The 13,057-nt window shown below is 35.9% G+C and overlaps 1 protein-coding gene and 1 pseudogene across 2 annotated transcripts in view; both read left to right on the forward strand.

Annotated features, from left to right (window-relative positions):
- The window catches only part of LOC309609897 (uncharacterized protein), a 465,108-nt gene that overhangs the window by 411,791 nt on the left and 40,260 nt on the right, over positions 1-13,057 (forward strand). The window lies entirely within an intron of this gene.
- LOC309609899 (large ribosomal subunit protein eL43 pseudogene) lies at positions 821-13,036 on the forward strand (annotated as a pseudogene). The gene is made up of 2 exons (XR_014249712.1): positions 821-6,566; positions 6,712-13,036. The product of XR_014249712.1 is annotated as a large ribosomal subunit protein eL43 pseudogene (transcript).

Consider the following 13,057-nt stretch of genomic DNA (forward strand, 5'->3'; position numbering starts at 1 on the left):
GAATGCAGAATATGTCATGTGGAAAGCACAGGATTTCCTTTAGTGTTATTTTTTAATATTAGATGTCTCTGCAATGCATGTTGATGATCTGGCAGATTCAATTTTCATGATACCTTCTTTTGAGAGGATATCTGATTTGAAGCATAATATCTACAAAAATAATATCTCACTGTGAACTTTGTATTTAAACAAGTTTAAACAAGACTAACAGCAATTACTTACTAATCTTAAGAGCTGGACTATGAAAACAGAAGGAGGCTAATCTATAAAATTCTTTGCAAGGAAATGGACAAAATTGGAAAAATATTTAATTAATGTTTAATTGTAATTAGAGGTTATATTATATGATATCACCTTTATAGGTTATGGGTCTATCTATCATCTCTACTGCTCAGAGGCCTTACAGGGGATGTGGCCTTGATGGCTATTAATGTAAGCCAGTTTCCCATTAGAAGCATTTACTAGTATATTACATAGAGTCTCCTTTTCCAGACATCCAAGTATGCTCTAAAATTCCATTGGCACATGTCAATATTTTAAAGAAACCTGTGTCTAGAATTTACAGTGTAGTTGAAAATTATCATCAAACATAAGCCAGACTGCCCTTGGTCCTTATTAATTGGCTTCTAATTCACTAAAATAGAATTCATTTGTTCCATAGGCAAGTCATATCAATTCTTACCTTTTCTATATTTATATGACCTTTTTGACCAGGGAAACAAAACAACAACAACAACAAACAAGCATTAACTTTGAGGTCAAACATTTGTTAAAATTCTGGTTGTGCCAAATACTTACTAGCTGTATGGTGTTGGGAAATACACTTTTCTGAGGCTTTGTTTCCTTAATGTAAAAAATGATGACCACTCTCTCAGGTAGATTGCCTATCTCTGCTTTGCTTAGTTCTTCTTCTAGGGTTTTATCTTGTTCCTTCATCTGGAACACGTTCCTCTGCTGCCTCATTTTGTCTAAGTTGCTATTGGTATTTTTTTTTTTAAACAGGAAGAATTTAAAATTTTTATTTATTTATTTTTTTACAACATAGATTTTATTTTTTTAAATTTTTATTGGAATATTGTTGATTTACAATTTTGTGTTAATTTCTGCTGTACAGCAAAGTGAATCTGTTATACTTATACATATATCCACTCTTTTTTAGATTCTTTTCCCATATAGGTCATTACAGAGTATTGAGAACAGTTCCCTGTGCTATGCAGTAGATCCTTATTAGTTATCTATTTTATATACAGTAGTGTGAATATGTCAATCCCAATATCCCAATTTATGCCTCCACCCCTTCCCCCTTGGTAACCATAAGTTTGTTTTCTACATCTGTGACTCTATTTCTGTTTTGTAAATAAGTTCATTTGTACCATTTTTTTAGAGTCCACGTATAAGTGATATCATATGATATTTGTCTTTCTCTGTCTGACTTACTTCACTCAGTATGACAATCTCTAGGTCCATCCATGTTGCTGCAAATGGCATTAGTTCATTCTTCGCTATTGGTATTTTTATATATGTAGTAGGTTAGTTACACTTCTCGAACTTGGAGAAGTGCCCTCTGTAGAAGTCCTATGTGTCCCTGCAGTGCACTTCCCTCTCATCACCCAAGCTATATACTCCAGGGATTTCCCCTAGGAGGGCTGCGTGAGTCCTTCTGTTGTGGCAGGCTAACTATGTGGGCAGTCTGGTAGGCTGATTGGCCCCTGGTCTGGTTGGCTGCCAGGAGACTTCATATTTGTCAGAATGGCTATCATCAAAAAGAACACAAATAAGAAATGTTGGTGAGGATATGAAGAAAAGGGAAGCCTTGTACATTGTTGGTGGGAATGTAAATTGGTGCAACCACTGTGGAAAACAGTATAGAGGGTTCTCAAAAAACTAAAACTAGAACTACCATGTGACCCAGCAATTCCAGTCTTAGGCATATATCTGAAAAAAACAAAGATACATGCATCCCAATGTTCATAGCAGCACTATTTACAATAGCCAAGACATGGAAGCAACCTAAATATCCATCAACAGATGAATGGATAAAGAAGATGTGGTATATGTATACAATGGAATATTACTCAGCCATAAAAAGAATGAAAATTTGCCATTTGCAGCAACATGGATGGACACAGAGGGCATTACAGCAAGTGAAATAAGTCAGAGAAAGACAAATACTGTATGCTATCACTTATATGTGGACTCCAAAAAACACAACAAACTAGTGAATATAAAAAAAAAGATGCAGACTCGCAGATATAGAGAACAAACTAGTGGTTACCAGTGGGGAGAGGGAAGGGGGAGGTGCAATACAGGGGTGGGGGGAAAAGGGTTATTATGAGATTATATGAAATCATGTATGTGAAACTTTTGAAAATTGTAAGGCACTAATTTAAAAAAAAATGTGAAGAAAAAAAGATTACCAACACCAATATCCCAGACTGCTGGGATTCAATGAGAACATGCACTTAAAGCAGGTAGTACATTCTTAGCCTAGTGTCCATGCTGATCTTTGTAATTTTTGTGTATCCTCTTCCCACTGCCTTTGTATGTGCTATTCTCTTGGCTGAATGTCCAGCATAGTGCTACCCATCTTTTAAAATGCAAGGGGGTCTGAGACTTTGATGTCCAGGGTTGATGTAGTTCTATGGGTGTGATTACTGACAATGTACTTTCAGTCGAGGAGGATAAACTTTCCCGAGCAGAGGTGGACCATTCTTCAGTCAAATGTATTCACCCCTTCAAATTTCAGGGTCAGTTTCTGCAGAAAACTTTCCCTGATTCTGCTAGTCTCGCTGGCTACATGACCTCCATTTACGCTTCTCCACATTCTATTCATTCTGCTGTCAAAGGTTTTCCACATGTCTTCTGTCCCTCTTTTCCATTACATTGCATATTCTTTGAATGCAGATGTATTATTTGCTTTAAAGTTTCAGCATCTATTACAATGTGAAACATTTGTCCTAATCAGTAAGAGCTGTTGATTAGTTATATTCCTCTTTTCTTTATAAACTTTTTTTGGAGTTTCTACCACCAAAATACAAAATTAGAAAACTGGATAAAGCCAACTGTTGCAGAGATGCGTATATATAACAGGACTTTTGTGCTGTAGGCACACTGGGTTGGTGTAGCCATTCTGGAAAGTGACCTGGTGCATCTAGCCAAATTGAGGATATACTTACCAACCACTCAGCATTCCAGTCCTGGGTATACATCCTAGAGAAATTCCCAGACAAGGCTGAAAGGGGATTTGTAAAATTATGTTAATGCTAGTGTTATTTATGGTAGCAGAGTTGGAGGCAATCTGGGTGACCATCACTAGAAGAGCAGACAGACCCAGGGTGTTGGGTCACATGCTATACTAGGTGACATTCAGAGATAATGAACCACACAGATGAACACCCAGAAACATGCGTGGACCTTTAAAATATAATGCTGAGTAAAAAAGTAACAAGAATTTGTTACACATTACATTTATGTAAATTAGAAATTTGTGCACACAAAATAGCAAGACACATTTTCAAGAACATATAAAAACAAAAGAATATATGTTAAATACATTTGAATGATTGCTTTGCTAGGAGGAAAATGAGAATGAAGAATCCTGATAAAGGAGAAAAATAAATTTAAAATGAAAAGAATAAAACTTATAGGAGGATAAAAAATACAAACAAAAGTCCTACAGGTCTTTTAAGAAATTTAAAGTCAGAGGGTGTGATTCCTCCAGCTCTGTTCTTCCTTCTCAAGATTATTATTTCTATTTGGGGTCTTTTGTGTTTCCATACAAATTTAAAAATTACTTGTTCTAGTTCTGTGAAAAATGCCATTGGTATTTTGATAGGGATTGCATGGAATCTGTAGATTGTTTTGGGTAGTATGGTCATTTACACAGTATTGATTCTTCCACTCCAAGAACATGGCATATTTTTCCATCTGTTTTTGTTGCCTTTAATTTCTTTCATCAGTGTCCTATAGTTTTCTGAGTACAGGTCTTTCACCTCTTTAGGTAGGTTTATCCCTAGGTATTTTATTCTTTTTGATGTGATATGGTAAATGGGATTGTTTCCTTAATTTCTCTTTCTGATAGTTTCTGATAGTTCATCAGTGTACAGAAGTGCAACAGATTTCTGTATATTAATTTTGTATTCTGAACTTTACTGAATTCATTGATGAGTTCTAGTAGTTTTCTGGTGGCATCTTCAGTATTTTCTATGTACAGTGTCATGTCATCTGGAAAGAGTGACATTTTTACTTCTTCTTTTCCAGTTTGCATTTCTTTTATTTCTTTTTCTTCTCTGATTGCTGTGGCCGGGACTTCCAAAACTATGTTGAATAAAAGTAGCGAGAGTCACCATCCTTGTCTTGTCCCGATCTTAGAGGAAATGCCTTCAGCTTTTCACTGTTAAGTATGATGTTAGCTGTAGGTTTGTCATATATGACCTTTATTATGTTGAGGTAGGTTCCCTCTATGCCCACTTTCTGGAGAGTTTTGATCATAAATGATGTTGAATTTTGTCAAAAGCGCTTTTTCTGTATCTATTGAGATGATCATATGGTTTTTATTCATTAAAATAACAACATCAACAACGGCACTGATAAAACCTCAGAGATCTCTGATCTTGGACCTAATTTGTGGTTACAAGGCTAAATGCACCAAGAAGGTTGCAATTGTCTGTAAAGACAGGACCTGTTATGGTGTCTCCCTCAGGAAAATGGTGAAGAAAATTGAAATGAGCCAGCACACCAAGTACACTTGCTCCTTCTGTCACAAAACCAAGAGGGAGAGCTAGCTGTGGGTGTCTGGCACTGTGGTTCTTGCATGAAAATGGTAGCCGGTGGTACTGACCCTACAATACCACTTCTGCAGTCACAGAAAAGTCCATCATCAGAACACAGAAGGAATGGAAAGATCAGAAGCTCACCATGGGAAACACTGCTGGCCTGTAATAAATGGATTCATTTACGTAACCCCCCCAAAAAAAAATCCTCAGAGATTTCTAAAGTTCAGTGACTGCTAAAAGAGAAAGAAATAGATTATAGAAAGGAAATAACCTGGGAGCTGTTATCTAAGAATAACCTTTGTTTTCTTAGAAGAAAAAAAAAAACCCATCTTATGCCAGGAAGGAAAAGGTGAGAGCCAAGGAATCTGCATTCCTTGAAAGATTCCTGAGTGATTCTGAATTAAATGGTTGGCACTTTAGAAAGTTGCTTTAAAGGGCTAGTCTTGAAATCAGAGCCCATCATTCACAGGCTTTTTCCTTTCTGCCCCAAAATAGGAAACAGAAGCTGATAGTCACCAAGAGAAACAGAAAACTCAGAGAGCAAATAATAGTTCTTTTTGAACCAGCGAAGTGAGGCAGTGTTAACAAGCATCAAAAAACAAAAACTAAGACCAAACCCAGGAAAGCAACAGCAACAAGTGGAAAAGAAACAAAAAGCAAGTAATAAGGACACTTTAAAGGTATGGTCTGAAATCAAGAGAGAAGGATGGAATTAAGACCACAGCACCTTCACACTGTGTATATGGTAAAGTGAAAAGGAAAAGCAAAGTTTGGAAATGATGTTTGGTATCAAAGTTTGGTAACAAATTCAGAAAGTAGTTAGAAAATGTTTGATTGGATGATGGAATAAAACGTGAAATGAGATTAAAATAAATTGAAATGTATTAATACAAGTAATTGAAAAGCCAGTTTTATCCAGTAACTGATAAGCCAGGTAGCTCATACACAAACAGAAAAAGAAACAAGCCAAATCTCCACAGTCTAGAAACAGAACTGCCCATCTCTATTTCAGATAGTGTGTTACCCTATTTATGAACATTAAAGCAGCACTTTTAGAATCTGAAACCAATGTTTGACTTAAAAAGGAGACTCAGGTGACGAAAATAAGGACATGGATTGTATTAAGATCTAAAGGGTCATCAGAGAAAAAGTTCAGAGTTGCAATGAAAATACATCTAAAAATATTTAAAAATATTCTCTTAAAATTTATATTTAGTGAGAGCCTTTTGGTATGGATACTTTGCAAAAAGTAATTCAGTTACTTCTTAATTTGATTTTGTAGGAACTTTCAGTTTTTGATATATTGTCTCTCCTATTTAAGTGTTTTCTTCAAATTGGGTACAGTAACAACAGCATTTTCATGTGTTTTTATTATGCTAATGAAAAACTTACTTATTTAACTTGGCGTCTAAATCCCTAAAAATGATTTACTTTGAATCGTTAGTCTCCATTTAATCAAGCAGGATGAAGTGAGGGGTATTGGTTGCCGTATCTTTTCCCTATAAAAGAATATTTAATCTTGAAGGCGACACTTAACTTGCTCTGAGATAACTATAAGGGTATCACATCCAGAACATTCTACCAGGACTGGGTGAAGGGCTTCCATTGCACTTGTGGGTGTTCTGTCCCCATTTGTTTCTCTATTTTTTTTGTTGAAGTATGGCTCCTGTTCTAACTTCAATCTGATGGAGGAGAAAAAAAAGAAAAGTTTCTCTGGCTTTCCCGTCCACCCGCCTCCCATTTCAGTGGTGCATTAGCTGTATCTGCACAGAGCAGAAACAGGGAATCCAGGTAGAGTCGGTGTCTCAGCCCCAATCCTGAAACTGATGACGGCTTTTTTTTTCCCCTACACTATTTGATTCACATTCTTATAAAGTTAAAGGCAAGCTTGCTTCAGTTTTATCTTGTTTTCGTTTTCTCCACCTCCGTTTCTCAGGTCCGGATGTACTGAAGATTATGCGTGGAGATCTGACACCCATCTTTCCTCGGTTATGGAATCCCAGCAGATTAAACTATGAACACAATAGCACTACATTCTTTTTAAGGGTACTGGAGAAACACTCCCTTCCCCCCTACCCCGCCCTCTTAGTTCAGTTGTACGAGTGTTTGAAATAAATCAGTCAAGTTTAAAAGGTTTTTTTTTTTTTTTTTTTTTTTTTTTTTTAAGTAATAAAGGTATGAATAGATGTAAAAAGTGTTTGGTCGTCATTTTGGATCTTTACAAAGGAGATCCTGAAAATCTCAAGGAGGCTAGAATTCTAGGGGATAATTTCAAAAGTGAATTTGGACTCTATTCTTGGATAATTCATAATTTAAAAAAAGTACCGTTGCCGGAAAAGTTGTTTCCAAATCGAGTTCACTCTCCTTCTATCTTAAAACTACACTTGCAGCTTAATCCTGTAGCAGTGCTTTTGTTCCAAAACAAAATTCAAAGTTGTGCCATTAAAATAATGTGCTGAAAATTAAGCAAAATGTAACCACTATAGTTGGAAAATATAAAATATTTGGTTGAGATGACTCAGAGGCAACAATAAACTAGAAAAGAAGAGGTTTTTCATTGTAACAAGCGCTGTTCTCAGCCTTACTATATATGCGAAGATTAATTTTTCCTTCCCTTTTTCCTTCTCTGCCTCATCTTCCTCCTTCTCCTCCTCTTGCTATTATTGTAATGATCAAACCCCGAGTCCCTGAAGCAGAGAATATCTTTATTTTGCTCTCCATTTTGTTGCCCTAGAATGTAAGTTAGACTTCTTGAAGAAGTTTGCTTGTTGCCCACCTACCTTAGTAAATGCACGATGAGTATTTGTTGAAAGAATGAATGATTGAATGGATGAATGAATTAGATGTCATACCCCCTGATAATAACTCATGGTCTTCCAACCAACATACATTGGCTTTTATTTTTTTCCCTTAGATTATAATTAAAAGTTTATGTCATAATCAGCTTCAGCTTTTGTGCATATAAAGGTTCTCTGATTTTGAAAGCCACCAACCAAAACCATTCTTGGGCTTTTTGATAGAACAAGAGACATGTCTATGTAATAATGATAAAACTAGAGAAAATAACCACTGCAGTTATTTGGAATTAGATGAGGAACCCCTAATTTTTGCTTGAATGAGGTTTTATTTTTCAGTTTATGTGGCTGCTTTGTAGACACAGCCAAAACCAAAATGCTTTTCCCTACATACCTCCAGAAAAGGAGATCCTGCGACTCTCTTATCTGGAAATGTTTCTTTGTCAAATGTCCTCCTTCCATAGAACTTAAATTCCCTGAAAATATAGCCTATGCTCTGGTGCAATGCCAGGAAAAAGACATTACAACTGAATAACCATATATCTTTAATGCTCAAATTGACTCACTCATCAAGATGAATCTAACTTTTTTTTCATGATACTTATTTACCTCTCTGAAAAGTATGTTTATAACTCCTTCTGGCCTTCTTCCCTGAGCTTGGTGAATCATCCTAATTTTAAAAGATTGAGGAAAATTTGGGTTAATGATTCTATATCCATGTTGTAAATTTTTTTCTCCTTTAACTACATAGTGCCTATCTTCTTGCTGACTTCATCAGTTTAATGACACATTTTAACCAATTTCAATGTTTTTAATTTGAATGTATTAAAAACATTTAACTTGCATTACACTTAAGTTTTCTTCTGTATTACATGGTCTCATTTCAAAACGGAAAAATACCCGCTTTGTTTGCCAAGCGTCCCTGCCCTTTGATGGTAGTGTTTTTTCCTCTAAATTTCTGAAGTTGTTATTGCAAAGATTTGAGGCAAAATTAGTTCAGAGTAGTTGTTGCCAGAGCAGAGACCTATCTGCTTTGAAGGCCTTTGCCCAGAACAATGTTTACACATAGTAGGCACTCAAAAAATATATGTGACTGATGGTGAAAACTACCACGAACTATTCACATGGCTATTATAAGAGCAAAGTTTATATGGAGAAAAATCAGTACATCTATTTATCTTCTTTTTTTTTTTTAAATAAAAGCATAGTTAAAATAGATCACAAATATACAGAAATCCATTATATATTTTCTTTTAACCTGAACCTCACTGTGACATGTAAATTGACTTGTTTATGTTAATAGCAGCCATTTAGGAGTAAATTCCCAAAGTACTGCATGATAATTAGATTGAGCATAATTCACACACTGTATGTTACTTTGAAAATGGGCTCCTTCAAAAAGGTATCAGCTAGAATAGAGCGTGTACCTCCAAACTGTCTCTAAAAGGATTCTCATTACATAAAACCACACACACAGTGTGAAAAAGATAATGTCGGCACTTAATGCAGAAAAATAATGCAACATGTTCCTTTCTGGTTCATTTACTACCATATGCTACTTGAGTAATGAAAACCTATTTGGTATAGAGACAGACGTGGATGTACTTGAAAATCCTAGTTCATAATGAAGCCTTATATTTGTTATTTTGGAAATGACTACTAAGTGTTCAATTATGAAACATCTCCAGATTATTAGAAAATTTCATTTGATCTGTCCCCTATAAGGACTAGAGGAGGACTTTTAGTTTTCTGTTTTCATTACCCAGTTCCTGTGTAATGAAAATTCTTCCAAATTTGGAAATACCTAATAACTATGCAGTTCTGATAGTACTAAATTAATTAATATTTAAACATTTTATCTCCATAAGAGAATGCTATTAAAGAATTACGGGTTGCCAAAATACTCATATTTATCATTACTTTTTATGATATCAAACAGAACTGTGAATTAAATATTAATTTAAATTATTCTAAAATGTATCGAAAATTCTATTAATTATCTAAATTATTCTAGGTTGTGGAAGAATCTGGAGTACAAATAATAAACTTTATCAATATTTAAACAGAAGCGAATTAAATAACTTATTTAATATTACTGAGAAGCAATGTCTACAGCTCAAATCTGAACAAATAAAAACCATGTTTTGCTGTTTATTTTATGTGATTGCAGGAGACAAACTGGTTCCAAGATATGGAAATAATTAGAAACACACAGGCAAATGATAGCAAATATTTTATGAACATGGCTTTTTAACTTTTCTGGTAGGTTATAAAAAGATTTTATGCCAGGACAAAAAAATTATGATCCACTTTTTTTTATGTAAACTCATTCCATTAAGCTAGTAAGCTTTTCAGGTATTTAGGGTGATTTGAGACCAAACTATGAATCTACAAGTATTAATTCAGTTGGAAATTTTGAAATTATCTGTCCAAAAACTTAGTGAATATACACAATTGTGTGGGATTATACCTTTTGTTTAAAGTAACCTCAAAGATGTTTTTCTATGGTGGAGTTTTAACCCGCAAATTTTTATAGCTACCATTTATTGAGATAATATCTTCCTATTTTCTGTAGTGTTTGTATAAATTAAAATGTAATGAAAAATAGGTACTTGCATGTAGCCCCTAAAGCCTCATACAACTAAAAACAGTCGTTGTTAAATTACAAAGGGAAAAATAAAACAATTCACAGTGGTACTTCGCTAATGCTGAATTTTAAGTAAATATCAAAAAGTAATGAGGTCAAACAAAGTGTTTTACTAAATGGTTAGAAAACTAACTGAGGCCTTTGAAATATAAGCAACACCCTCTTCTCTTGATTATCCCTCTCCCACTTATATTATACTAGGTATTGTCTGAATCAGAAAGAATCTAGGGCAGAAACAATGTGAATAAGGGAACAGGAATTCTGTACTTTAAGTTCCAGGTATCAGGAGCATGTCTTGCCTGTTGCAATCTTAGTCCTAGATTATAGAACACTTCCTATGAGACAGCCAGAGGAAGATGGCATTTCTCAAGCCACTGGTGCTACCTCTAGGATCTTGAAGTAGAGCAGTATGGCATTAAGGAGCAGACATAGGCACAAGTCAAATAGAATCTTGGTGGATGGAGGCTCCAGGTTGAGGTTGGCATGAATGGTGCCAAGTAAAAATGAAGAAGAAAATGGAAGGAGAAGTTAAATAAGCGTTTTAACCCTTCAGGTTTTATCTTCTCTTTTCCCTTTCCTTTTCTTCTTTCCTTATCGCTTTCTAAAATAGTTTGGGTTGGACAGGAGTGTCAATGTGATTGGTTTCCAGGGAAAGAAAAGAGGAAAGAACAGTTGGCCAAATGGTATTTTTCCTACTTTTCTCCTCATTCTTAGCTTTGCTTCACTCGTAGATGTTCTGTTCCCATCTCCCAACCCACCTCCCCATTTCCAATCTTCGTTCTCTTTCCCCAAGCTTAGGGTGGAAGGGGCCGGAGGTAGTAATCCATAGAAGACAATCATTCCACCATCTTTCTTGCCCTTCAACTCTCCTGGCTTTTAGAATGAGAAGTAAAGAACATGTAAATTTTCTTTTCACCACTTGTATCTCCTTTCTACCACTGGCTTCATAATTGTCCATCCTGTCAGCCTAAACACTACTGCTATACTGTGCTGGGATTTGGGGCCTTGAATGTACAAAGTACCTTCTGGAAGAGAAAATTCTGGTCCTACTCAGAGCTGTACTGTTAGTAACCTCCTCATTTTTTGTGTAATCCAAATAAATATTGCAGCCCCAAGAAGTCCAGTCTAAATATGGCATGATACTCAAAGAAACACACTCTAGCAAACGATGGGAGTGAAAAGGAATCCAGATCTTTACTTTCAGTTCTCAAAAATCGTGAAAGGAAGTCCTGTTTAAAAATCGAGGGACTTCCCTGGTGGTCCAGTGGTTAAGACTCCGTGCTTCCATTGCAGGGGACACGGGTTTGATCCCTGGTCGGAGAACTAAGATCCCGCATGATGCATGGTGCGGCCAAATAAATAAATAAATAAAATAAAATACACAGTTCCACTCTTTAAATCCACTTTCCACTGTTCCTCTTGTTCTACCACTTTCTCACTTGCTGCTTTGATACCTCTTTCTCTCTACCTCCAGACTTTCAATTCCCCATCATAAATTGCCTATGGTGAGGGCCTTTTTCTTTTTCCTTCAAACTTACCCTACGCTCTCTCCAGTAAATTTCTATCCTTTCTTTTTCTTTTTCCCTACCCTTCAGTCTCTTATCTGGTTCTCCTCTCCAACAATTCCCGCAATGTGGCTGATAAGGCTAGGGTGGAGATGAGGGCATGGGGCCTGGGGTGGGGAGAAGTAAGGAATTTAAACATGCTCTGAATAGTCACACATTCATAACTTTTGCCCTTATTATAACATCTTTAATTACCTTATTCCTCTGGTGTCTCCTTTTCAATTTCCAACATATTCAAGTCTCTTATCATCCTGAATAATTCCCTCAAATTTCCTTAAAATCCAATCTTTCATCCTAATCCTCAGACTCAGACAACCCATAAAAATAGCTCACTCATGCTGCCCTCACTTTCTAATCTTTCTTTTTTTTTTTTTAAGTCCCACTGAAGCCTGGCTTCCAGACCTGCTTAAATTACCAGTCACCAAATTTAATGGCCTTGTTTCAGGCCTTAATCTACTTGACTCCTCTGAAGGCTTAGCTTTCTTTTCTGAAACTTTCCTGTTTCTGTCTCCCCAAAATATTTGTGTTTATTTCTCCAATTACTTTTCTTAGCCCTCTTCTCTTCTCTTCTTACCATACACACATTCCAGAGTATAATTTCAACCATTTTCAGGATGAGTCCCAAATCTTTAACTCCAGCCAACCTTTGCTAGAGAGTTACCAGAGGCCCCTTAGAGTCTAATGAAAGACATCAACACCAGGAAGAAGAAGAAAAAAGACAACTAGGTAACACGTATACTAAATTTTATATTTATATTTGTTTTTTCAGGCTTTACAAACTCTCTGAAATTCACCCGTAGACAATCTGCCAATCTGCTCCAGAGTGATGGACTCAACTGCTTATTAACATCTATAGCTAAATCTTCTTTAGGTTCCATAAGTTTGGTCCTTCAGGTCCTCAGTGTTTCCTTGGACTCCTTTCTTCATCAAAGCTATATCAAGTTCCTCCCAATTTCACTTTCAATTAAGGGCATCACTACTATCCAATGGCTCACAAGCATAATTCACAATGTCCTTCTTTCCCACACAGGATATACCAATATGGCACCAAGTCCTGATAATTCCTTGGAAACATTTCCTTTTCATCTACTGTATTCGTCATTTCATTCTTCGTATTCTGGAATATTACCTTGTCCTCCAACATTTCGTTTTGGATTTCCCTCACCATAATTCATCTACACATTGTCAGCAGAATCGTCTTTCTAAAACACAGATCTAATTCCATGCTTTTGATGGCACCTTATTGCCTTGAGCAGGGGTCACAGAATCAAAGGC

Source organism: Balaenoptera borealis, assembly GCF_965194805.1.
Source record: "Balaenoptera borealis genome assembly, chromosome: 13".
In the NCBI taxonomy this organism is placed as follows: Eukaryota; Metazoa; Chordata; class Mammalia; order Artiodactyla; family Balaenopteridae; genus Balaenoptera; species Balaenoptera borealis.